This window comes from Peromyscus eremicus, chromosome 8a (assembly GCF_949786415.1).
Source record: "Peromyscus eremicus chromosome 8a, PerEre_H2_v1, whole genome shotgun sequence".
In the NCBI taxonomy this organism is placed as follows: Eukaryota; Metazoa; Chordata; class Mammalia; order Rodentia; family Cricetidae; genus Peromyscus; species Peromyscus eremicus.
In genome coordinates, this window is record NC_081423.1 from 19,328,671 (window position 1) to 19,355,002 (window position 26,332).

General features: G+C 46.1%; 1 protein-coding gene and 2 long non-coding RNA genes across 3 annotated transcripts in view; 2 read left to right on the forward strand and 1 right to left on the reverse strand.

Annotated features, from left to right (window-relative positions):
- LOC131916803 (uncharacterized) lies at positions 1 to 23,106 on the reverse strand. The gene is made up of 2 exons (XR_009380598.1): positions 22,968 to 23,106; positions 1 to 307 (listed from the first exon to the last, which is right to left on the reverse strand). It is a non-coding gene; the product is annotated as an uncharacterized LOC131916803 (long non-coding RNA).
- Positions 1 to 26,332, forward strand: part of LOC131916537 (slit homolog 3 protein-like) — a 562,664-nt gene that overhangs the window by 249,778 nt on the left and 286,554 nt on the right. The gene's annotated exons all lie outside the window — the stretch shown is intronic.
- On the forward strand, positions 23,053 to 25,890 carry LOC131916804 (uncharacterized). The gene is made up of 3 exons (XR_009380599.1): positions 23,053 to 23,216; positions 25,300 to 25,364; positions 25,611 to 25,890. It is a non-coding gene; the product is annotated as an uncharacterized LOC131916804 (long non-coding RNA).

Genomic DNA, 26,332 nt, shown 5'->3' on the forward strand with positions numbered 1-26,332 from the left:
TCCTTTGCTCAGCTTTATTTGGAGTGAGAGAGGTGGTCACACAAAGTTGTCAAACAGCACTGTGAACAAAATGATGTAGAGTAATGTCATCAGGAAGTCATAGACGGCCCAGTGCCACATGAGTGGCTGGGATAACACTTGCCAGAGATTTCTGCTGGACAAAGTCTCAAGGTGGCCGTCAGAGGAAGAGTCTTCCTTAAGCAGGTAGATTTGTTTGGCCTTCCCTTGCATCCTGGGCCTCCTGTCAGAGCCGTCTCTGTCCCTTCTCACAGCAGCCTGCCGGGTTAATCTCCTGGTGAGCCTGGGCCTGCAGAATGAAGCCGGATGGGGTTATATGTCAGGCTGCAACAGACACACACTATCTTGCTCCATTATCCCAGACGGGGCTTTGATGTCAGCGTGGAACACGTCCGATTACACGGGACGTTATGTCATGTGTCAAATCAGTGTTGGGGCTCCATCCTGACACTTTAATTAGTGCCGGGGAAGCGGGGGGGGGGGGGGGAGTATATTATTTTTCAGTTTCAAGGCAAGGACCCTAACTCCTGTCGAAAGTAGCCTTCTCTTTACGGATGCAACCTGTACACACCACTAGGGTAATGGCCGTGTGTCATCTAACTAAAGGAGCTTGAGCCAGGAGACAGAAAGCTGTGTGGAACTCTAACCGATAGGAGCAACTGGTGTGAGTGAGCCACACTGGGTGTTCTCCTCCAGTGACATCAGTGTTTACTGTCTCCTGTGAAGATCTGTCGGCGTGGAAAGGAGGCTTCTGACACTTGTATGTGTCTCACGGGCACATCAGTTGCTGCAGTGAGACCGACCATACCTGTATTTTAGTTGTAGTAAATGATGCTACATGAATGAGTAGGCATGGGGGTGAAGGGAGAGGACACGGGCTTCTAAGAGCTCTCAGTTGCTTGGAGCTCGGACTTCACACTGTATTTTGCTTGTTGTCTGTTGGTTGATGCCAGTACTTCTCAGTTCTGTAGCTTGAGTTCAATGCTGCCCTGAACCCAGAAAAGTGTCCAGGCATGACTGATAGCCCTTTGGCATTTGTGAATGTGGCCCCAAGTAATGAGAAACCTTCACTTTGCTCTCTGCTCCCAGAAGAAGGTCATCCAACTTAATACCGAGTGAAGTCTCTGAGCGTCAATAAGCCGCATTCATTTTGACATCTAGACTCTGTGTAATTAAGACCTGGGGTCTGGTGCTTGGTTTATCAGCATGTGTCGATTCTCATTTACATAGACTTTGGTTTTTCCATCTCCACATCTCCACAGAACCAATGCCCCCATCCTCAAATGCTTTTTAACAATGAAAGGGCTGAGGATAGAGTTACCGCCCATCTTGTCTCTAATCCCTGCTTAACATTTCCCTTAAAAAGGAACATTGCTCCATTCGGAAATTAAACGCCCTGTGTTTAGATGTTCTTTATGGCAGGAGAAAAGAGGTAGATTTTCCATTGCTTTCTTCTGAGTTTGGAAAACATCCGATTTCATGCCCTTTATTCAGCTGTGAAGCAGAAGCTGCAGCATGATCACAGGGTGGCTTTGTGATTTCTCTTATACACCCCCCTTGGTGCTGTGTGCTACAGACCCAGGCTGGCCTCCCTAGGTGTGCTAATAATGTGTGTGTGCAGGCCGAAGACTGCCTGCGTAACTAGGTTCTAGAGGAAGGTGGTGACTTCTAGGGCTGCTGGCAACTGCCCTTTTACCTACTCTCCTGGACAACAGCATTCGGGATCCAACCGTTTGAATGCTTCTTCTCTGACTGGATACCTTGTACCCATTAGCCAGAGAATTGACCTGGGTTCAATTCCCAGCACCCACACAGTGGCTCACAACCGTCTGGAACTCCAGTTCCGGGGGATCCAATGCCCTCTTCTCCAAGGGCACCAGGCACGCATGTGGTTTGTTTCTCCAACTGGAATGAGAAAACCCATATCCAGGAGACATTAGCGCAGCTTCACAAGACCATCTATGCACTCAGTTCTGTGACCAGGGAATAAATAGTGTGGCGTCTGTGGATCTTCATTTTCTCATCTAAAAGAACTGCTCGTCATAAAACTTAAGAGTAGGGAGACAAGCCTGATAAGAGGCTCAGAGAAAGATCCGAGAGTGAAGGAAGACAGCAAGAAAGCATTCACAAGGTGGCACTGTGGCACAGTGGCAAGGTGGCACATACATGCTGTTCCACTCTGCTTATAGAAGACTATAATAGGACTGCTTGAAATTAGGAGTTCAAGACCAACCTGGACAATGTAGTGAGACCCTTCCTCCTCCTCCCCCTTCCGAAAAAAATTGAGGTTGAGGGTTGCTTTCAAGGAAGCTACTGTTCTATTTGTGTCCAGCACTACCCTTGAGAGAATTGCTACACCTTTCTGGTCCCCTGATAGTTTATCTTAGACATAAGTAATAGATAATTACATTGCTCACTTTGGGGTTGCTGCAGTGAGTCAGTGAAATAATTCTTATAACGTGCTCAACACAGTGGTTGACATTGACTCTCAAGTCACGTTGCCTATGAGTTCTGCTCTCGCTACTGATGCTCTATTAGTTGTCAAGAAGCCATCCTGTCCTGAATGAGACAGACTCAGTCTACCAAGGGCTCCTTGGTAGCTACCCTCAGTCCCAGAGTTCCTAGGAAGTTTTTACAAGCAGCCAGGAATCTAGGATAGTACCTCTCTACCTCAGTTCACCTAAGAATGGTCTCTAGGGCTTCAAGTGATGCTCTCTCTGGCCCTGAGCAGAAATGTCTGCTGAGTTCTACTGAATCCAGCTGTGAGGTGCTTGAAAAGCTCATTAGGTGATTCCAATGTCAAGCACCACCGACCTGATAGAACGACCCATTGAGTTTGATGTTGAAAAAAACAAGTGTTTATCGACCCTGATGTCACTAGTGGTAGTATTGTTTACATTTCCTTAAAACTAAAGCCTGGGTGCTGCGGTGTGTGGCTCTGAATGGCAGGGTGCCTGGCTAGTGTGTACAAAGCTCTAGGTTCAACCTTCAGCACTGAAATCACAATTAATTATTAACTAACATGTGGAGAGAAACTCGTATAAATTAGCTATAAATAAGCACCAAGTTAAAAATTGCATCTTTATGGTAAATACTTAAATGAGGCTTGAGAAGTGTCCTGGAACAAGTATGTTTGTAAGTATACCTCATAATGTACACAGTCATTAAGTTGGTTGGGTAAGGAAGTGGAGATGATCAGGGAGGAATTGGGGGAGAGGAAACCATGATCAAAATATATTGTATGAAAAATTTTAATTAAATCTTTGAGTGCAAGTAAGAATTCTGAGTTAAGAACAGAATTGGTCTCAACTTATTCTCTCCTCCTCCTCCTCCTCTCTCTCTCTTCTATCCTCACTCTCCCTCTCTGCCCCCTCTCTTCTCCTGTCTTCTCTCTTCTATCCTCCCTCTCCCTCCCTCCCCCCTCTCAGTTTTTTGAGACAGGGTCTCACTCTGTAGCTCTAGCTGTCCTGGAACTCACTGTGTAGACCAGGCTGATCTCAAAACTCACAGAGATCAACCTGCTTCTGCCTCCCAAGTGCTGGGATTAAAGGTGTGCGCCACCAAGCCTGGCTTCTAATAACTTTTCTTCAACCTAGATTTTAAAAGATGTCATTCCATATTTACTCAAAACTGTAATTTTATTTACCTGGTAAATATCAGCACAGTTAACGATAATAGTATCCCACCTTTTCCTTATGCTCTACCACCGGCAAAGCACTTTACGTGGGGTTCCTAAGAACCGGGGAAGCTGGACTTTTGCCCTCTTGGCACAGATGGGGAAATTGTGACCCAAAAAAGTGAGTTAAGTTGATGTCCTGTTACACAGTTCCGTCATAGACGTGCAGGATGGGAGCCAGACTGTCTGAAAGGGGGCACTTTTATTTTCCCCTCCCCTGCTAACTGGTCCATGCTGCCTGCTCTGCCTCCGCATTAAATTATAAAAGCCCCTAAGGGCGCTTCTGTGACAGAGGAAACCTACCCAACAGCCTCCCCGGAGTGTCTTCTTGTATTTGTGACCAGCTCGAGTCTTTCCTCGGGCCTTGGCCATCATCTTTCTGGTTATCAGTCAATCCTGACCCTGCTTACTGAAATCCCTCCAACAGCTTCCTGGCTTGCTGTACAGAAATCCACAGGCCTGCTCTGCTTGACCCATGCCTCCCGTCCCCTGCTGCTCTGTTCTTGCTCATCAGGCCCCTGGCAGCTGCATCTGCTCTGGATTCCTCAGCAAGGCCAGGCCCTTGACCCTTCCTGCCTGGGCAGTACTGTGTTCTGCAACAAAACGTGATTTCTCTTCACTTTGCCAAGAAAACCTATCTTCACGTACTGCAAGCCCAGCTTCCTCATTGGATGAGACCTCTCTTTGCCCTTCCATGTCGCCAACAGATCTTGCCTTAGTTGCTCTTGTTCTGATTTGGATTTGTTGGGGTGGGGGTGGGGGTGTCAGTTCTATCCCAAAGTATCACCTCCCTATTTTTTTTCTAACACTCTAGTCTCAGACCCTAGCATAGTGCTTAGCACCTAGTAACTGCTCACTGTGTATTGACTCAATGAGAACATGAATAAGTGGATGGGTAGTTTATTCATATTCTGCTGAGGACTGGTAGAGTTTTACTGTCTGTACCTGTTGCAAGCCAGAAGGTATTAGTACCTGCACGAACTTCAAGGTTGTTCAGAGCTTCCCTGACTATATCATCTTGAAGCTGCTGCTTAAGGTGTGTTTGCTCTTTGACTGTATGTGCATATGCGAACGTGAGTGCAGATGCCCGAAGCGTCCACAAGAGGGCGTCCGACTCCCTGGAGCTCGAGTTACAGATGGTTATGAGCCACCCTACATGGTTCCTGGGAACCTAACTCTCCTCCTCTGTAAGAGCATTTCTGTTTTTAGCCACCGGGCCAGCCCCTGTACTGGTTATGTGGGACAGGAAATGTGAAATTGGAAGTGGCTTCCAAGCCAGGGAGGGCACAGCTTAGTTAAGCCAGGAGTAGAATGCCCGGAGCCCAGCCTGCTCTCCTTTTCCCTGCTTCCCCAGAAGTCCCTTCTGATGACACTTTCAGAATCACGGAATCTAGCAGATAAATAACACAGCACCAGAAACCAGAAATCTGTGTTGTCTTCCCAGTGACGCCGGTTTTAGGTAAACTGCTCCCACTAGCTTAAATTCAGTTTCTTTACCGGTGAAGTTGGGTGTGCTATTTCATACCACACTTAACTCATTGGATCATTTGGTGGATAAAATAAGGTAGAAATGAAAATGTTTTGAACAGGTAGAAGTCCTTCACATTACTCCTTGAACTTATGTTCCATGGATATGATTTAGTCTCCTTAAGGATTTTTAAATGAAAGAAGATGCACTGATTTCCACAGGTAAAGACATCTCGAAGACAAACAAGTGAGGATCAAATGTATTTTTCTTTGGTGTCAAGGAATTAGGGGGATGGGCAGACAGCAACAGCGGTTTATACCAGATCTCTGCCTGCCTGCGGATCAGGATGTTGTTTGGAACCTATCCTGTCATCTATTTGTCCAGCAGTTCGAGTTGGTAGGTCATATAACAAACATCTGGAAGCCGAGATGGGGCACTGTGTGTGAGTTGCAGAGTGTTGGGAGGGTAGAGGTGGAGTGGTGGTCATGATGGTGGGTGGAGGCGGAGTGGAGTAGAGAGACTTAGCAATGGACGGTATCAGCACCATTTGGCTGTTTAGTCATGAGGAAGAAAGTTGTTGTCAGGGAAGGCTGCCCACAAGAGCATGGGAGTGACAAAAGTGAGCTGAGTCACGTCAGGTGGAGGGCAGGTCTAGTGAGGCAGCCGGCGCTTCCTCCTCTCCAGGATAGAAAGAATGCTCAGTAGAGGACTGATTGCCCAGAGGCTGTCTGGGTATAGCCAAAATAGTGGCTTTCCTCCTTTCCCAGGAGCTGAAGTGACTCCCACAAGCTCAGCATTAAAGGGGAGGACAGCACTGGGGGTGTGGTGGGAACAGAATAAAGGAGACCTAACTACAGTCAAGGATGTTGGCTTTGGTTAGTATATAAAAACTACCCGGATTGATGGAGCCTCTGGATATAGAATGTGTGGACGCTAATTGCCCCTAAATTACAGTGGATTCCATTGAAACAGAGTTCTCAACACACCAGCTCGGCCCTCCTTTCTGCCTCCTTCCCTCCCACACAATGCTAAAATCAATGTGTCATTGTGACTGGGATGAAAGGTTTTGGATTTGTTTCCCACTTCCCTCCAAGATCTCTTGTTTGCAAAATACAGGAGGGTCTGGGCTACTAGTCTAATTCCAGTTTTATTTCAAATTAAAAGAAAAAAAACCAAAGGTACTCTAGGGACTGGCTTTTCTAGAAGGCTGGTCCAAGCCCCTAGCCCCGGCTTGGTTTCTCCACCACACCAATGACTCTAATTAGTGGTTCTCAAAGTTGATTGTACCTCTGAACCCTGTTAAATCAGAGGCCACCCCAGAGCCTCCTCAGAGTAGGTCTGAAAGAGGGGAGCCCCAATCTGCATTTCTAATGAATAATCCTGTAACCTTGCTGCTTCTAGTCCCAGGCTTGACCACAAGGGCTTTGCTTTGAAAACCACGGAGAAATGAGGAAAATGTGAAGGAAAAGTAAGGAACCTAGCCTTAGGAAAGGAGTGTGAATCCTAAAATCCTAAAGCTGTGTCTCCTTGGGGGATGAGGCAGACCGAGACATTATTTCTGAAATCAACTGTGTGTGTACTCTCCAGGCTCTCAGAAGGCACATGGCTGTCATGGGATCAACACATCTTGCTAGAGATTGGGAGATAGAAAGGGGTTTGGAATGCAACAGCCTGCCTGTGGCCTTGAAGTCCTTCTCCCTTATCCGCTGATAGTTACTGTCAAGGGTTTTTTCCACACTTCTCACACCTCCAGGCTGCTGTGTATTTCTTTTGCCTCGAGGCCACTAATAGGTGTCCATGCCATCCCACTTTTATTGACAGGTCACTTCTGTGCAAGGCTGAGTAACTCCTAGGCTGCTTTTGGTAATGTTTCCAACACTTTTCAAGACACTGGACAAAGTGCGTCAACGGATTTGGGGTTTTAGTTCTGGCCTTGCCTCTGGCTTACTGTGCAGTTGTGAGAAAAATATTGCAACCCCTGGGTAAGATTTTACTCATCAATTAGAGGAGAGAGTTAGTCTAGCTGGCTTAGTGGTTATTCCCTTTGGGGGAAAATGAAGATAAAATATATGGACCTCTTCCCAGAAAAAAATGCACAGATACACATAGATGCAGAATGTTGCCTCCAGCTTTTAGACTGCCTAAATAGTAATAATAATAATAATAGTAACAATAGTAATAATAATAATATAGCAGTAATAAGAAATAGCAATAGCTAGTTTTTCTCAGGTGCCAACTATGTGCCAGGCACCCTATTGCCATACCCTGGCAACAATGCACCATGAAGCTGCTGATGCCCGTCACAGTGTGAGAAACCATGGCAGGAATTCTACTCAGGTCGCCGAGCTGGTAAGCAACAGAATGTGGTTGGAGGTAGTCTGCACTCTTCTGCAGGTGATCAACTGAAGTTTGGGTGTTTATTACTCTGGGTTATAAGTGGAGCCTACTCGGGGTGATATTTCAAGTTCTGAAGTTTAGAGGTCACAGATTTTGTGGGTTTTTTTTTTTTCCTCAAGCACTAACACACACCAGTAAAATGATCCACAGTGTCCTTAAGGCTTTGATGTATCGAAGGTGGTCACAAAATTTAAAATTTAAAGTATACTCGGGAATCCAACTGAGAAAAGCAAGCAGCCATAGAGCCACACCTCCCTCTTTTGTGTGTGTCTTAAAAACGAATGCTTTCTTATCATAGTTTCTGACCAGAGGTAGCTTCAAGGCTGGAGAAGCAGCGATCTCTGCCTTGGCAGGTCAGTAATGTGACGAGATAAAGGGCAGCCCGTTAATGAAAACCACGCTGCCTCCTGCCAGCAAAGGAGTTTTCTTAGTGGATTTCAAGTCCTCTAACACCTCTTCCCAGATCAATGGCTTTTCATAAATGCACCGGGAGATCTTTGAACCACTAATGCTTCAGGGGCTGTTTAGGTTTGGAGTCAAACTGTTTAATATAACTCTCCTCCAAGTCTGGTTCTATTGAAAGGTCTCGGGCAATGTCTTAAAAAGCAGAACCGCCATGGCCAAGTGACGTCCCCTGCCTTGGCCTCCTGTTTATATAAGCAAATTGGACCAGGCTGATTACATTCAGCATGGGGGGAGGAGGAATGGAATGGCATGTGGGTCATAGTAAGGAGTTGAGTGAAAAGGATTTAGATTAAAGGTGCCTTTTGATTGGAGTGTACAAAGTCCTTTGCCAAGGAAGAGGGGGAAGGCTTTGATTGGCTTCGTCAACAGAGTAAGTCAGCAACAGATGATGCACTTCAATAAAACTGCGTGGTGCCAGAGAAGGGTGGGCCAAACTCCCAAGTGTTCTTGGGAAAATGAGTGCCATTTAATTTCAATAATAGCTTTAGCATGTAAGCCGATTCAGGGAGGATCTCTTACAGAAAGTGGATTGTGAGCAGCAAGAGATGTCCTATGAAAGGGCCACCTTTCTTCTGCCCGAAGCTGCTCCCACGCTAGTTTCCATTGAGCCTGTGGTTGGGAATAACAGAGAGAAAACAACAGTAGGCATCTCCTAATGTGCCCTCCACCATCAGATGCAAAAACAGTCTCAGCACAGACGACCAAGTTGGCCAATATCACACTTCTCTGGGATGGTACCCACAGTTATCTCCTACTCTTGCCTACCAAGCCATGTGTGTCCACCCATGTGGACATGATCCGCTGGCATCTCTATAAAGTTAGCTCAAGGACCCCTAGAAATCTGTGGCTCTGTTGTTCCATGTGGTCACCCATAATGTCCCCTTTATTTAGACTTCTCATTTATGGAGCAGATGGTCTTTTCAGCTTGCTTCTCACCATAGTATGGAGCACAGTAGAGACTTCTACCTTTTTTGTTTGGTTGGTTTTTGTTTAAGGGGTGCTATGGGGAGAGGCAGGGGTTAAACCTAGTGTTTCATACATGCTGAATCATTTTCCTCTTATTTTTGAAAAGTCAGCGATGTGGCTTGATTTTTAACATTTATTTTTAATGTGCATATTTTGCCTGTATGTATGTATGTATGTATGTATGTATGTATGTATGTATATGTACTATGTTTGTTATACCCCTGGAAGCCAGAAGAGGGCACCAGGACCCTTGGAACTAGAGTTACAGATAGTTGTAAACTGCCATGGCCAGGTGGGTGTTGGGAACTGAACTAGGGTCCTCTGCAAGAACAGCAAGTGCTCTTAACCACTGAACCCTCTTTCCAGCCCCTTGATTTTTTTAACTATAATTATTATCATTATTATTATTTTGTTCATATAAGCTCACTGCATAAACTCCTGTCTTAGTCAACAGAATTGAAGATTAAAAAGAAAAAACAATTGTTAGTATTGTGGCATGTCTGCTTTTTTGCCTGTGTGCATACACGCATTAATAAAACATGTTGTTTTGTAGCTTGATATTTTTGCTAGCCCTACACAGTTCTCATCTTTCTCGTCCAAAGCTGTAGAACTTCTGTAGTTTATGTATCGCAGTCCCACGTTATGTTCTTCTAAGTAATTGTGTTATCGTCTACTCCATCTGCAGTTGATGAACTTGGTATCTTTTCCATGCTCGTCTCTACACAGATGTAGCAGAGGTCTCTGTACTTAGAACTTGATGCTCATCTTTCTGTCCCTGTTTTTGACTCGGCTCTTTGGAAACTTAAGGCCATTTGTTTGAATAATGGTTTTAGAAATGACAGGACGTGGCTTTTGTCTACTTCATGGTGCCTCAAATTGCAACATTCAGATTTTAATGTAAAAATTGGATGGAGGTGTTTGAGTTAGAATGGCAGAGATTCATAAGTCTTTTTTTTTTAAATGTATCCCATCAAAATATTCTAAAGGCCAGCCTGGGCTACCAAGTGAGTCCCAGGAAAGGTGCAAAGCTACACAGAGAAACCCTGTCTCGAAAAACAATATATATATTCTAAAGCCCCGCCCCGGGTGGTGGTGATGCATGCCTTTAATCCCAGCACTCTGGTAGCAGAGACAGGTGGATCTCAGAGTTTGAAGCCAGCATGGACTCTGTCCCAGGGAATTAACACACCAGGGAGCATGGAGTTATTTCTGTAAATGTCCTGACTGTGGAACTGCTGTCTATCAGTCATCCTGGAGTCAAAACTTACTGAGTGCCAGCAAGAGAACAGAGAGGGTGCCGACTGGACTTCCATGGATTGAGGTGAAAGCCACTCTTTTAGGCTCATGGGGATCAAAGATGGTTTGGACAGAGATATCTCAGGACCAAGCCAGGTACACAAGTAGAATCTGAGAGAATTCAGGGTGATTATAGCGAATGATATGGTAAATCACCAGGAGTCCTATTTATTAGTTTCCATCAGCCAAATGAAGCAATTTTTAGATTTACATTTAGATTTTTTTTATTTGATGAGCTATCACCATGGTGATGGAATTGAGAAGCCTTGACAACATTTCTGTGAAACCATTTGTTTAATTATTTGCATACTGTGACTCTGGGAGGCCCCCAGACGTCTGTGCTTCTCCCCCTACCAAGGAGTGCTTGATTTCAGCCCCTTTTGCATTCTGCACGGCAGAGGCATCCAGGTCTCCATATGCCAGGGCTCTTCCAGCAATGGGCTGAGACTCTGCGGCTTCCCACAATCCATCCCAGAAAAGGAACTCGCGAGTGAAAAAGATCAGAGAAAGGGAAGAGTGTGAAAGAACGCGCCTTCTGTTCTCCGGGAATGGTTCTGAGTGTAGCTTGTCTACACCCGGCTGATTTAGTCTCGTCTACACAAGCTCTCACAAAGGGGGCCGCTGTTAGAATGAGATGGTCAGTCAAAAATTACCTTCCAAGGTGATCCCGGAACACGGGGGCACCTAAGTTGCCCTTTTGTGGTGGTTGTGGTGGTTCTAGAAGTATTTGTGAATTCACCCTTCCACACACACTTTCCTTAAAGTAGTAATTTCAAGATTCCAAATAGATTCAAGATAGTTTTTAAAAAAAAACACAAAAAACTTAATTCTCCAGTGTTCTAGAACCTTACATAGAAGAGTCCCTTCTACTTATTAGCCAAAAAGAACAGATTGTTTCTGGAAACGTCCAATGCTCCATCCTGACCTGCACTTCTGTTTGGACTTCGGTGATGTAGCAGCTCCAATGAGCAGTGCCCCAGTGCGTAGTCATTGGGTCTCACAATCTGGCCTCCACATTGTGAGGCTTAGATATGTCTGGAGACTTTAGGAGTCAAATCTTTGTCCAGTTAGTGGCTCTGGGCAGATACTGCAATACATGGGCTGGAGCAGCTTCAAGCCAAGTCTCTGTCTTGGATTTATACCTCTCCTTCCTGTCTCTGCCTTATTTTCTCTCTTCCCCTCATTACTTTCCTTTATCGCCTTCTTGAAAGGGGTTGGTTTGTTTCTGGTAGTTCGTGGTTTGCTCTGGAGAAAAGTGCGATAGCTCCCGCAGGACACGGAGCCCAGGCTGTTTGTGTCACACTCCATTCCTGCCAACGAGCATTGCTGCTCACACGCCTGTGTTCATCCCATATTTTGATGAACTAGCTGTGTCCTGTACACTGTTGCTCTTCGGGAACCAGGGATGCCGCAGGATTCCAAGTAGGATCCTGGACTAGTCAACCTTAAGTCTCAAAGACATTTTGACAGCTTCCAGCAAGTAAAAAACACATATCCAGCTCACTGCCTGTGAAGAGGCTTTTGATTGACAGCTCTCTGTTTTAATGTTAGAGAATTTGTATCCATCCACACACAGCATGGGGGCAGCATACTATATTAGAAGACACAGCGTCCCTGCTAAATGCCAGTTCTGTTGTTTCCTAGACAAGTCACGTGGATGATGCCCCATGACCGCTGTTATCATGTGCATTCCCAATGCCCATCCCCACTCCAAGGGGGAGAATGATCATACTCATATTGGCCCATTGCTAAATACTTCTGTTGTGTTCATGTTTTTACCACGCCCCAATCCTTGGACTAAGTTACTGGCTCAGGGATCTGCCAAGTGGAGAAATGTTTGTTCTTTGCTTCTGCATAATACCCTTTTCTAATGGAACAAAGTAGGGCTGTAAACTGGGGTGGGTGTCTTCTTTATTGCACTTAGATGCTGAAGTATAGAGCACACTCTTTTTTTTTTAATTGGCTTGGCTCTTGTTCGCCTTGGGAAAGGTATCACGGCACTTCCTTCAGGACCCTGACATCTCCGTACCCTGTTTCTTCTTGCATTTTCCTGCTATCCCAAACCTATCCTATCCAGTAATGGGCTTGTAGATGGAGAAATTGAGGTTGAGTTTCATTGAGCTTTTGCTTTTTCACTGTGTTCAGCAGTAAGAACATTTTCGGGCAAGACAAATTGAAGAAATATATAGTGGACATAAACTCAGTCTGCAAGCGTCAGTTTCCAGGAAAGGTGGCTTAGTTTATAAAAAATGTTTCCCTCACATCCGCTTTCCACAAAAACCAAACTGCAGACATTTCAAACTTCAGTCCCCCTTCCTTCTTTCTGGGGGGTTGGGTGGGGTGGGGGTGGTATATATGAGTTTCCAGGTGTTTGGGTGTTGCTCAGCAGAATGGAGGCAGAGAAGATGTAGTTCAGAGGTGTACTGTCTAGTTTTATATCAACTTGACACTGGCTAGAGTCATCTGAAAGGATGGAACCTCAGTTGGGAAAATTGACTCCGTCAGATCTGGATGGAGTGCGTTTTCTTAGTTAGTGATTGATTGAGGAAGGTCCAGCCCGTTGTGAGTGGTGCTGTCCCTGTAAGAAAGCAGGCTGAGCAAGCCATGATGAGCAAGCCATGATGAGCAAGCCATGATGAGCAAGCTAGTGAGCAGCACTCCTCCATGGCCTCTGCATCAGCTCCTGCCTCCAAGTTCCCGCTTTGTCTGAGTTCCTGCCCTGACTTCAGTAATGAGCAGTGCTGTGGAAGCATAAGCCAAATCAACCCTTTCCTCCCCAAGCTGTTTTGGTCGTGGTGTTTCACCACAGCAATAGTAACCCTAACTAAGACAGAAATTGGTACCAAGATTGTGGGGGTATGTCTGTCTGTGACAGACGTGACCGTGTGTTTTAGGAAGGACTTTGGAACTTTGGGCTGCAAAATTCATTGAGTGTTCAGAGCTCGGTGAGCCTTTCTGTGGGAGCGTGGATGATGAGAATGTTGAAAGCAATGGGGACGATGGAGGTCTGGTTTGTGAAATTTTCAGAGAGAAGTTTGAAGGTCCCTTAATGACTCTATCAGGACCATTTGCTGCTATTTGGAGTTAAAAATCTGTGGTTCTGCTTAGCAGAGGCTTAAGAATCATCTGTGATTAACAAGATACCAGAAACACTGAAATAAAACCTTTGCCTTACTGGGACAATTGATGTTGGTTCACTGGAGCTGAAAAATTGGCAGGGATTAAGAGACCGGCATCATTGAGGTGAAATCTTTGGGGAAGCATTTCCTCAGGGTCAGCATGCAGAGAGCTATGTTCCAGAGGCCACCAAGGTTGTACTTCGTGCTGGTGGCCAAACTTGGTAGTGTAAGAATCACACAGGTAGTACTGGATTTGGAGGCCTGAAGAGGTTATGGAGAGCAGCTGAGGCTCGGCCCTGTGCGGCAGGTCTGGAGACCCTGAGGAGAGTTCAGGAGAGGCTCTCTTGGAAAGAGCAGAGCCAGTTGTGGCAGAAGACCTCAGCATTTTGGAGATGCCAGTACCATAGGATGACTGCCAAAAACAGCAGCAGATGTGGAGTAGAGCCTAGAACACCAGCTTGGGCGTGTCGCAGAGGCTGGAGGAGCCCAGATCGTGAGTGGATCCCACACATTAGACAGTGAATTGTTTACACTGTTGGAGTTTGGTTTTGCTCTGTTCAGACTGTGTCTGTGCCCTGATTCTTCCCTCGTGAAGAAAGGAAGTATTTGTTTTTTATTTTACAGGGGCCCACCGTTAAGAGACTTGAACTTCTAAATTTTAAAAGAGAATGAGTATTTTAAAGAAGCTGACTTTTTAAGTGAGTTTTTAAAGACTGTGTGACTTTTAAATTTTGAATATTTATATTGTGCTGTTTATATTAATGTGTGGTTCTGGGGATGAACAAGAAAGGAAAGGTTATGGTGATGTGTGTGTTTGTGAGGTTGACAAGAGGTCAGTTGTGCTGTGTAGGTTTATGTCAACTTGACACAAGCTGGAGTCATCTGAAAGGAGGGACCCTCAATGGAGAAAATGCCTCCATACGATCTGGCTGTAGGCATTTTCTTAGTGATTGATAGAGGGGGTGGTTCAGCTCATTGTGGGTGGTGACACCTCTGGACGGGTCGCCCTGGATGCTATAAGAATAAGCAGGCTGAGTAAGCCAGAGCCTTGATGGCCTCTGCGTCTGCTCCTTCCCCCAGGTTCCTGCCCTGTTTGGGTTCCCGCCATGGCTTTCCGCAATGGACTGTGATGTGTAAACCAAATTTATCTTTTCCTCCCCAAATTGCTTTGGTCATGGTGTTTCATCACCGCAACAGAGATCCTAAGAGGTAAATGGCTTGTGGGTGTGCTTCCTCAATGGCTTCTTCCCGTTAGCTCCTGCAGGCACAAGCGATCATCCTTCCGCTTACTTCAGAGGTGCTGCGAGAGGCTGAAGACGATTTTGAGCCAGGCAGCTCATTGCCACCATGACGTCATGGCTCACGCCATGCTTCTTTACCAGGACAGAGAGCCAAGGCAGGTTTGAGAGGCTTTTCTGCCTTGAGTGGCCCCGACTAGTAGAGGGACTGTGTCTCCTCAGACCTCAGCTTCTGTCTGTCATCCATTGGTCTGACCTGCCTCCAAGCCTGTGTCTGTCACAGGGAGCTAAGGTGTCTCCATATGTGCTCATCATGTCTCTGGTGCCTTCACTACCTCTCTTGTCTTTCCCTGAGGTGGAGGAATCTTTGGAAGGATTGGAATCCTAATTCTGGTGGATCCAGTAAACCTTGGGTACACTTGGGTTCAGAGCAGCACTGTCTGGTAAAACTTTCTGCAGTGATGGGCCTGTTGTCCATGTTCTTTTCCCATCCTTGCAGCCAAAGCCACCTGAGTGATGAGACCAGGGTCCTTGGGATATGCTTCACTTTCATTCACTTAGATTTGAATAGCCGCATGTAGTTAGACGCCACCGTATCAGACAACATAGGTCTAGATTTTTGAAACTGAAAAGACCAAGAATGAGTGTTTTTGTTCTCTACATGGAGCTGGTACAATCCATCCTCAAAGCAAAGGTGGACTGTATCCTGTCTTCCCAGGCAGTGTGCCTTTTTAAGAGTGAGTTTTGTGCAACATATCAGTTAACACTTCAAAGTACTACATACGTAAACAGATGGAAAAGGTGGTATTTTGCCACTCAAACCACTGCGTAACCCAAAACCCTGAACAGTGCCTAATCTGCTGATGCTGTGCTAATGGACCACAGGCATCCTGGCAACTTGATAAACAATTGCTCCATTTCTGCCTAACATCTAGTGTGGTGTGTTGAGATATAGACTTCCATAGAAAATCATGGCTTCAAAGAGGTGGTGACTTGCTTTAAGGATGCAGTTTCTGCCAGGATGGTCTCAGACCAGGTCTGCCACATTGTATTGAGAATTCATCCCTAATACTCCACTGCCTCCTGTAGCATTCTAACCATGCTGCTAGATGTTACATCTGCCCTGGAAATGATTATCTCCTGGAGAAAGGGCCACACCTCTTGCTCCAGCCATGTGTGTGGCAAGACATCCACTAGTCAGCAGGGGGGATATGACAAGCTCCCTCTGCCTTTGTAAGATGGAAGTAGAGACCCCAGGCGAGACTAGTTTCCACACCCACTACCCTCCCTGGCTCTTCCATCTCCTTGCTCATACCCCAAAGTAGCAGTGGTTGGTCCCTACCCTCCTGGCTCATGGTTTTAGAGATGCCAGGGGTGTTCTGAATAAGGCAAAGACTCCACTCTTTAACTCTCTCTAACTTCTAGCCTAAAGGAGGATGCTCAGTATTTAAATTAAATTAATTCAAGCTGCTGTAACAAATGGACTTAATATAATGCATAAAGACTCAAACTGATTGAGGTTGAGTTTTCTCTCATTTAAAAACCAAAATAGCCTTTCCTACTGGGTTAACACTTTGCCTCCAAGTAAGAAGGAAGAGACCAGAGTCCTGTCAGCAAGTCATGATTATGAGTAGAGATTATGAGCCCCAGTACCTTCAGGGGACCTCCAGAGTCAATGCTGGGCTCCTGTGCAAACATAGGGAAATTGTACACAGGCTAGAATCTTACAGTTTTTTTACCCATCTGTTTGATCGGATTCAGTTATAGGAGCATGCCTCACCGCAAGGAAGGCTGGGAAATGTAGTGTAGTTTTGGAACCAGGAAGAGGAAATGACCATGTTTAAGGGTTATCCAGGCTTTGCCACTCATCCAAACTAACAAGTGGCAGATTTTTGTTATAAGAGGCCAGATGGTAAAATGAAATATTTTAAGCTTTGTAAGCCACTCCATCTCTATGTTACTCGCTCACTTCTATGACTGCATTATGACTACAATATGGCTCGGCTGTTCTGATAAAGCTTGATTTCATAGACAGACAATGGCCTATTATGGCCCCCAGAACCATAGTGGATCAGCTACAGTTGTAGTCCAGGGAAAATGCTTTCCCAGCAAAACACCAAACAAGAATAGTTGAGATTATTTGCAAAGAACTACAAAAGGTGTCAGTGTTTCCTGGAGCAGAACAGGAGGTAATGGGTGCCCGTGGGTGAAGGGGGCAGAAGAGGGGCCTGAGAAAACATTTCATTAGGACATTTTTTATAAAAGAGATGGTTCCAGCTATGTTTCAAAGGAAAATAGTGGGAGTTACCCCCCAAAAAAGTTGTTTATTAAAAAGTGTACGTTTCAAGTGTCACACTCAGTATCTTTGGTGTGAGACCAAAGAATGTATTTTCAGCATGATTCTCTGCTGATTAAGCAGGCAGTATGGGTAGTATGTAATCCGTGAACTAAAAAGCCGTTAGTGTCCCTGACCCTGGCATGAGCATGTGGAGAACATAAAGTAATATACAGCGTGTGAATGAAGCTACACATCTGGGGAAGCCAAACTTTCCTTCAAAGAAACTACCAAGACTGGAGAACGACAGTGGTCTCACAGGTTTCTCTAATTTTTTTTTTTTTAATTTACTTGGGGCTCTCTGGGTTTGTGGTGATCGTGCTCTGGGGTAGTAGACGATGTGAGTCACAGGAAAGTGTCAAAACTTCCAGGCCACACGCCTTTAATCCCAGCACTCGGGAGGCAGAGACCGGTGGATTTCTGTGAGGTTTTGGACAGCCTGGTCTACACAGTGCATTCCGATACAGCCAAGGTTATGTAGAGAGATCCTGTCTCAAACAAACAGACACACACACACACACACACACCCCTCGAAACCAAGCTGTGACCCAGCAAGCACTGGGGCTTCTGTCTGCTCCTTCAGCACTTACTTCCCTCTCCAGCAGTGTCAGGCGGTCACTGTCCCCCAGGCTCGGGAAAGGGACTTTGCGGGTTCTTCTCGAATGAACTATCCCTGCTGGAAGACTGGATTCTTAATTCCTAAAGTGACTCTTGTCCCTATCCCTCTGTCAGGATGCAGCTAAAATCTCTCTCCATCTTCTGAAATATTTAGAGCTGCTATCCCGGCTTCCCTCCTGTTGCCTAGCAACCTGCACGAGGGAGGCTGATTGGCCAGGAGAGTCGGGGAGTGGCTCCCTCAACACTGGTCGCCAATGCAGGGTCCTAAGAGCACCCCAGCAGGGGGATGTAAAACACACATTGTGAGTGACCTTCAGAAGGTCACCTCTGGTGTGCCTAGAGAAAGCAGTCACATATGCCAGTCCATCTGTTCATGGCCCAAAGATGTAGTGGAAACAGAAAAAAAAAAAAAAAAAAGAAAAAGAAAAAAGAAATCCACCTTCAAGACCCTTACTTTCCTAGAAATAGCCAATTGCCTACCTTCAGAATTGATCGGAAGTTTTGAGTCTCTGAGCAGAGAAATGCTAAGCATTGATGAGTGAATAACAAATCAATATGTGTATTTCTGTAGTTCACCACATAACCCAGAGATAAGGGAGAAGAAAACTGAAAAAAACATCCCCTGAGATTTCTTTTATGGTAAATGATGGAGTTTCGTGTTCAAGTCTGATTTCTGAGCATGGAAACTTGCCCTTAAATGACCAGATCTGCTCATTTCCTAAGTCCCCATCTCCGGTGAGTCCTGGCAGCGTGCTTGGGAATATGGAATGCCTAAGCCAAGTCCTGTCCTTGACTCAACATTCAGGCAATGTCCTGGCTCAGGATATGGTCTGGCAACTTAAAAAAAAAAAAAAAAAAAAAAAAAAAAAAAAAAACCTCCTTTTCTTAGCAAGGCAGCCTTGATTTTTATTGTGCATTCCAGAAGCCTTCAGGTGAGTTTGGGAAGGATGTAGAAAACTCAGGTTGGAGGGGCTTGCACAAGCCTTGGTTCACTCCCCAGATGCACACGTGGGCTGCCCAATGACCTCAGATCTTAGGAGACTCACCTTGGGAAAATTGTGAGTAATGACTATCCCCTTGGCTAGGAATCCCAGCTCCATATGTACTGAGGCCTGAGAGCTTGCCTTTCTATAAGCTTCTCCATGCTTCTGGTGCAGATGTGTAAGTGATTCAGGTCACACTGGGGCAGGAGGATAGATGGGAAGTATGGGGGAGGGTCAGAATCAGAATTGCCTCTTTTTTGATTTTCGGCAGCCGTGATCTTGCTCAGCAATCGATTCTAGCGGTCCTAGTAGCTCAGATTCAAAGCATCTCTCCCTGGTTTACTACCGTTTTCTTCCTGCTAAAGCCCATTTCCCTTTCTGTACATCCCAGTGGCTCTGGATTAGTGCTCCAACTCCCCCGCTTGAGCACATTCTGGAATTAGGTTTTTGTTTGTTTCTACAGGCAGAATAAATTTGTTGATAAACACAAAGTTCGTACACCTAAACCTCCTCTTGGGTCTTATTCTTGGTATTTTTGGTCACCCTTCCCAGAGTTACTGCTGCAGCACACACCTTCAGGATCATCCATTTCTCCAGGGCATTCTTGTTTCCATCATCATGCTCACAGGTACCCGGGAAGTAAGAGGCTGGCTGCAGAGTGGGTACAGTGTGCTTCTCTGCCCAGCTCTACTCATCCAGGCGCTGCCATGAATGCTGTAAACCCTGCCCAAGCTGCCCAAGAGACTGATTTCTTGGTTTATTTTGGTGACAGCTGCCAGCATTTTCATGTCAGTACCTGGCTTTGTCCATTCCACACCTTTGCTTTTCTTGCTTAGACCCCCCCATCGCCCGATGTGAGTTAAGTCACTTGCAAAGGAGTGGAAGGAAATGTTACCCGGAGAGTGCAAAATGGAAGCTGGATGGGGAGTCGAGTTTCTAGAACCACAAGTAAAGCACAGAGCAGCCCAATTGGCCAATACCAGTGGAAAGACTGTAGCGTGTGTCTAATTAAAGACTGCCTGTCTATGAGGCAAAATTGCCTTTCATCTTCCCATGGATCAATGATTTGAGGCACAGGTCCATACAACTTTTAAAGGTAGCTTGCAACACAAGTCACATAGACAGTACTAATTCCCTTGAACTGCATCGTTATTGCCATTATCAACCCCATCTCTTCGTAGTGCAGAGAATCAAACCAGAGCCCCCCACCTGCATGCTAGGCAAGCCTTTGCCGTTCAGCTACACCCAGAGTCTACAGGAAATGTCTAAAGATGTTTCCACCACCAAAAAAACTTTGGTTTTCAATGATAATTTACATCACAAGAGGCAACACAGCATCAATCTTACAGATAAACAGAGCTACATTCAACCTACACAACTACACTAGCTTTGCATCAGACCCATCACTCACGTTCTGTGGAAGAAAAATGATGCAACAAGAAGGAATATTCATAGAACGTTTACTATATTGTCACTGTTGTTGTAAATGCTTTACATCAATTTTTAGTTGAAAAAAATCACCCAAAGCCTATGATGTATAAAGTACAATCTCTTTCATTTCACAAATGACTAGGGTGCAGAGAAATCAGGTCCTGTGACTGAGAACATACTCCTTCCTGCTGTGCATCGGTCCCCTACTTTATGGCGGATTAGGTGACCGATGTCTCTAAGAGCTTGGTGAAGCAGCCAGTGTCCAATAGATGACCATTGCGGTTACTGCATATTTGATGGACAGGTCCATCCCAAATGGAGTGATTTCTCAACTTATAGGGATAGAGTGCTGATGAAAAATTACGGTTTTAATTAGCAGCTTTTGCTAAGCTTGCGCACGCAATGCCCCTGTCCTAACAAGGCTCCCTGGATCTGTTAAATTCACCCCAGCGTCAGCAGCGTGAACCCTTACTTGCAGCCATTCCATTTGTTAGCCTTGCTTTGATTTCTGGGCCAGGAATGTTGCATTCGTGCATGAATCTGGGCTTCTGGATCAGCCCGTGCTGATATGGATGGAGGGGACTGTTTGTTACTCTGGACCCCCAGGACCTTTTTAGACCACCTTTGCTTGCTGACTGCCCGGTTTTCTTACTAATCATTCAGCGAGGGACTTAGGGATTTGTCCTGGTACCTCAGAACTAGATAGACAGATCAGCATAGGATACCAGCCGCTCCAGATCTGGGGTTATAGTTCCTGGCTTGCTGGCTTCTAGGGTGTGCTGATGGGGCTTGTGAGGTAGATGAAGGAGTCTTGACAGAGGGAGGGGTCAAAAGAAAGGCAGAAGAAAAAACTAAGAGAAATAAAAAATTAATTTAGAGAGAAAAGACCTTCGTAGATAGAAACCATTTTGTACTGGGAAATTATTTGGGGGCCTATATTGCAATGTCTTCTGTCTCTCCTCTCTCTCTCTCTCTCTCTCTCTCTCTCTCTCTCTCTCTCTTTGTCTTTTTTGCTTTCTCTTTGTTGTTGGAAAGTTCCTGAGATGAATTCCACAGAGTTACACAGATATGCATTTGGCGTGATTCCTGGATGAGGACATCAGAAGCTTCTCCAACATGTCCCTACTTGCATGAAACCTGTGCATATTGTGACACTGTTTTGAGGGGACTCCATTATTGACTGACTTTGGGAGCTCAGAATCCCAGCACCCCTGGGCAGGGACTCACAGCTATCAACATGTACAACTGTACTCTTGCTAGATGCAGGGTCATCAGAGAGCATGCCCCAAACCTGACTTTGTAAGTGCATGTATGTCCTGACCATGAGAGCAACCACCCAGGGGAGAGCAGGGATAACGGGACAAGTGACAGACAGACCAAGCGCGCCCTATTTTGTTCTTTACTCATACACAGAAAGGTCACACGAGGCCCAGTACATCAGCTTGTAGAAGCTGCCGCTCTTTTACTTGGGCTGTGCCTTTCGCTTTGTTTTTATACGGATGGGGAGCCCTTGCCCAGCCTTGGCCTTTTCCTCATCACAGAAGCTTTGCTGTGTTGCCAACCGAGTCACCACCACCGTTTGAGGTTGTCTCTCATGCTCCTGCAAAAGGCAGCCACCCACTTTTTCTGCCCTGCTTCTCCCCGCTGTCTGAGGCCCTCTGTGCAGAGTTTTCCCGTACAGAGGAGCCCTTGGAAGCAAGCATGTCTGCCTGTGCGAGGAGGCTAGCTTCACATTGCTTGACCGGCTGAGGTGCAGTCTGTTGGGGATTCAGCCAAAGGAAACTCCAGCTTGTTACCAGCTTTTTCCTAGTGATACTTTTTCCCTCTTCTATCTCACCATCTTTCCCCCACCAATACTTATTTAGTTTCTTGACTCTCATCAAATTTGTATTAAATCTCTACTCCAAGTACCTAGATCCAAACTCTGGGTTCAGAAAATTTGCTAAGTCTAGGAAGAGAGGAGAGAAGTATGAGGAGAAGGAGGGAGAGAGGATGGGCAGGCAGACGGGAGGCCGGGCAGGGGGTGTTACAGAATATCATGGCAAGCCACACTTCCAGAAATGTTACCTCCTTGAGTCGTTTAGTCCTTGAGTATCGTGTTCTACGGATCTCGGCCAGTCTGTGACTGTGTCATAAAGTTTGATTATCAAGATTAAAAGCATAACTGTGTCTCCTTCCTTTTCTCTTTCCCTCTCCCTGCTCTCTCCTTCCCTCCCTCCTTCCTTTCTTCCTTCAACAAAACAGTCTCTGTAATCCAAGCCCCACTAGCAGGCAGGAGACGTCTTAGATTTCCTCTGGTGTTTGGACTTTTTTCCTCTTTTCCCTCATGCACTGACTATAATATTTGTGGAGAGCTGGGCTACCCTGTGAACTACACAGGCTGCCTTCTTGTCCTGGAGCCCATGGTCTAAGGGGCATCAATCAAGGAAGCTGGTAGGTACAGGAAACACGGGGTTGCGGTGGGGGGGGGGGGAGTACCAAGAGAAAATAGAAAGGGGAAGTGTGTCAGAGGTGGAGGTGTGTGGCTTTGTATTTGGGGATCCAGGAAGGTCTTCCTAAAGAGTGTTTAAACGGATATCTGCACAAGAGGGAGTCCTGCTCCAGGTAGATCCACGTAGGATCCACCCCGAGCTCTGACTGCCCCAGCCTTCTATTCAGCCAGGGTTGAATTCCACAGAAATGTTTACCCCCAAACGGGTGTGAGAGGCAGAGGTCAAGGGAGCTGCTGAGAATGGAGTGACCCAGTCCTGGACACAAGTCAGCCTTTAATGAGAATCCAGGTAACCCTTTGAAAGATGAAACCTGTGGTCAGGTCTCCCCCAGCAGAAAGTCTCGGGTTTCAGTCTTAATTATGGAACCAAGGAGATGGCCCAGCCTCCATTCCTGTTCAGCTGGGCTTCAGCTTTCCTGGGAAGAGGCCTTCCTGTCTCCAGTCCTGCAGGCCCCAGGGTACTTACCTCAAGCAGATGCTGGCTGCCCGTTAGTCAGTGCTCACCATGGCACTGAGTCACCGGCTCACAAGGTGGGTAGGAGGGAGAGGTGCTGGACAGTGTGGAAGCAGGACTGGCCCTGAGGGTTGCCAGCACTCAGAGCTGCAGGCTGCCGCTCCAATTATGATGTCACAGAAAGATGGATCAACTCTCAAGGCCAGTGACTATAAGCAGGCCTTTCCTCTCCTTGTCCTCACAGAATTGGTGAAACTCAAGGTAGGGCAGTAGGATCACAGAGAGAGAGCCAGCAGAGGACCCCTGGTAGCAGCTCCCAATTTGGTACTGGATGTCTATTGTCTTAATCATCTCCAAACCTTTTATTCAATGCACATAGCAAAGGCTGGCATTCCCTTCGACTATGTGCTTGGCATCAGAAATGGTCCAGGCCTTGGAATGTTCCAGGCTTTGGAATAGTTGCATATCCATAATGAGATATCTTGAGAATGAGGCTGGTGTAGACATAAAGTTCATTAATCTGCTTCATGTAGTTCTTATGCATAGACTAAAAGCAACAGTATTTGCCTGTGACATAGGGTATGTATATGGAATGTTCCACTTGTGGCCAGATGTGAGTGCTCTTTAGAAAATCTTGGATTTTAGGTTTTTTGGAGTAGGGAATTGCCAATCTGTAGTACTATTACTGTTTTTTTTTTTTTTTTTTTTAATGAGACTTCAAGAAGTTGTAGAGTGTCCAAAGTTACCTATCAGGCAGTGGTCAGGATCCGTCCTGCATTGACTTAAGAATCTGTGTACGTCACAATTTGGTCTTACCAAATTCTTCCTCTTTTAAAGGTCTATTTTTTTTTTTGCACACAAGCATGTGCCCACGCATGTGTATGGTGTATATGTGTGTGGTGTGTGTTTGGTCTGTGGTATGTGTATATGTATGGGGTGTGTGTGTGTATGTGGTGTGTGTGTGTGTGTGTGGTATGTGTATGGTGTGGGGGGGTATGTGTGGTATGTGTGCGGTGTGTGTTTGGTCTGTAGTATGTGTATATGTATGGTGTGTGTGTGTGGGTAGGTGGGTGGGTGTGTGGTATGTGTATGTGTGGTATGAGGTGTGTGTATGTGGTGTGTGTTATGTGTGTGTGTGTGTGTGTGTGTGTGTGTGTGTGTGTGTGTGTGCTGGTGCCTTCCCAAGAGCTGGAGTTAATGTGATTGTGGGCCATCTACCATGACTGGGATTTGAACCTGCCTGCAACAACAATATACTCTTAACCACTGAGTCATCTCTCCTGCCCATGCTTTGCTGGTTTTTGTTTTTTATGGAACTGGGGCTTGAACCCAGGACCCTATGAATGCTAGGTAAGTGCTGTACCATTGAGCTACACCCCACAGCCCTCTGCTTGGCTGCTGGGTTGTGCAGGCTCCAACATAACATCCTAAGACTAATTGAGGAGGAGCCCTACCTTCTTGAAAGTGTGTTAGAAGTGATTTCTAGAGATATTTGATATGGACAGTTTTGCAGAATTAGCCCAGTTAATGGTTTAATGACATCGAAGTTGGAGTGGAAAGTTGTGAAAGGACATGGCAGAGCGGAAAATAGTTCCCAAGGCTGTGTGTGTGTGTGTGTGTGTGTGTGTGTGTGTGTGTGTGTGTGTGTGTTTTCTTTTGATTCCAGTAAATGTTAACGATTCCTTCCTAGACTCTCGGGGTATAGGCTGTGTGGGCGGGCCTTCACTTTTACGTGTGACTCACTTGAGGTGCAAGAAAGGACCCGTGATCTCATACATGAGTCTTAGTGACCCTTCCTCTGGTTTCGGGATCCAGGCATGTGAGAAGAAGCCCCACACCCTGGCAGCACACTGGTCAGATTGACCCAGGGTCCTGACACTGATCCCAGGACTTGCCTATCTTCTCCGAGGTGGCCTCTTCCCAAGGACAGGGCTGAAGTTAGTGGCCACCAGTGAGTGAAATCCTGGAAAGGAGAAATTAGACAGGAGCAACACGGGCCAGGAGCAACACGGGCCAGGAGACCCCCTGCATTTTTGCTTCCAGATCACAAAGCCATGAAAGTCCTTGTCTCGTTTGACCACTGAGGAGGTGCCTCCCCTCACTCCCTCCAAAGTGACTCCCACCAATAATAAGTGAGGTTGTTCGTAGTCACGACTGATAATAAATACTACTCACTCCAAGGTATTAGAAATGCAAAGTGACAATAAAGCTGGTTCCTATCTTCTAACACCTAATTTGAAGAGAAGAGCATTTATATCATCATCCTGTTTGAACATGCTTTACAGAGTGAAAACCTGAAACTTTTATCAAAGCGAGAGTGTGTTTTCTTCATTCCACAACACAGGCAGTGCCCGCTTTTGTACCGGCGAAACCAGCTGTGGCCGGTCCACAGGCAGCAGCCACATGCAGGTAGCTTTTAAAGTGTGATGGGGGGTTTCCCTTCCCTTTGACCTGATGTCCATAAGTAAAGATTTTAGGACACGGAAAACCTTGAGCACTGACAGAGGGGCCCTCCCCCCAGGCGAATGGCTGTCTTGAGCATGCTTGCTGGTGCATTCCTCAGCCTCGCCTCCTCAGGGATCCCCAGGGCATCCCCAAAAATCTGACCTGGCTCTTTGCACATATCTCTTCTCCATAAATCACTCCCCACTCCAGCTTCCTTGAGCTTTAGAGGACTCAAGCTGTCTTTGCACAAAGGTGTGACCTGGCCCAGAAGGTGAAGAACGAGAGACGTAGTAACAGGCCTTCCGAGGATCCGCAGGCAGTGGAGGTATGACTGGCTGCCTCACTAAATAAAATGGTCTGAGTTCAGCTCCTCTGCAAGCCCAAGAGAGGAAGCCTGGAAGCAGATGCACCTAGAACTTCATGGTGCCCACCATTTTGGGAGAAACAGTCTGGAGCTGAACTTGGTGATGTCATTTTTGGGACGCCGGAGTCGGAGCTAGGCTGGGACTCAGAAATCAACCAGGGTCCCAGAGCCAACCTGAACTGGACTCTGTAATGGGTTTGGTTACAGCTTTGGCCCGTGTGAACTTGGAGGCTTCCGAGGGGCCTAGCTTCCCGGAGCCTGTTTCTTTTTCTGGAAATAATTAGAGTCACATTTCTCATCTCACCGGGTTCCTGGGAGAATCAAATGACACAGACTGTGTGCAGGCACTTCCTACACTCCAAGGTGCTCTAAAAATAAAAGGCATTATTCTCTAATGAAGATGAATCTCAGTTCACAAATTCAGTTTTACGGACTCAGGGATGAATTTCTGTCCACACTGTATCATCAACTGACTTTCTATTTCAAGCGCTCTCTAGGGTTGCTGGGTTTAGCAAATAAAAATACCAGACACTTAGTGCAGAGCATCCTGTATTGTATTTGACAACTT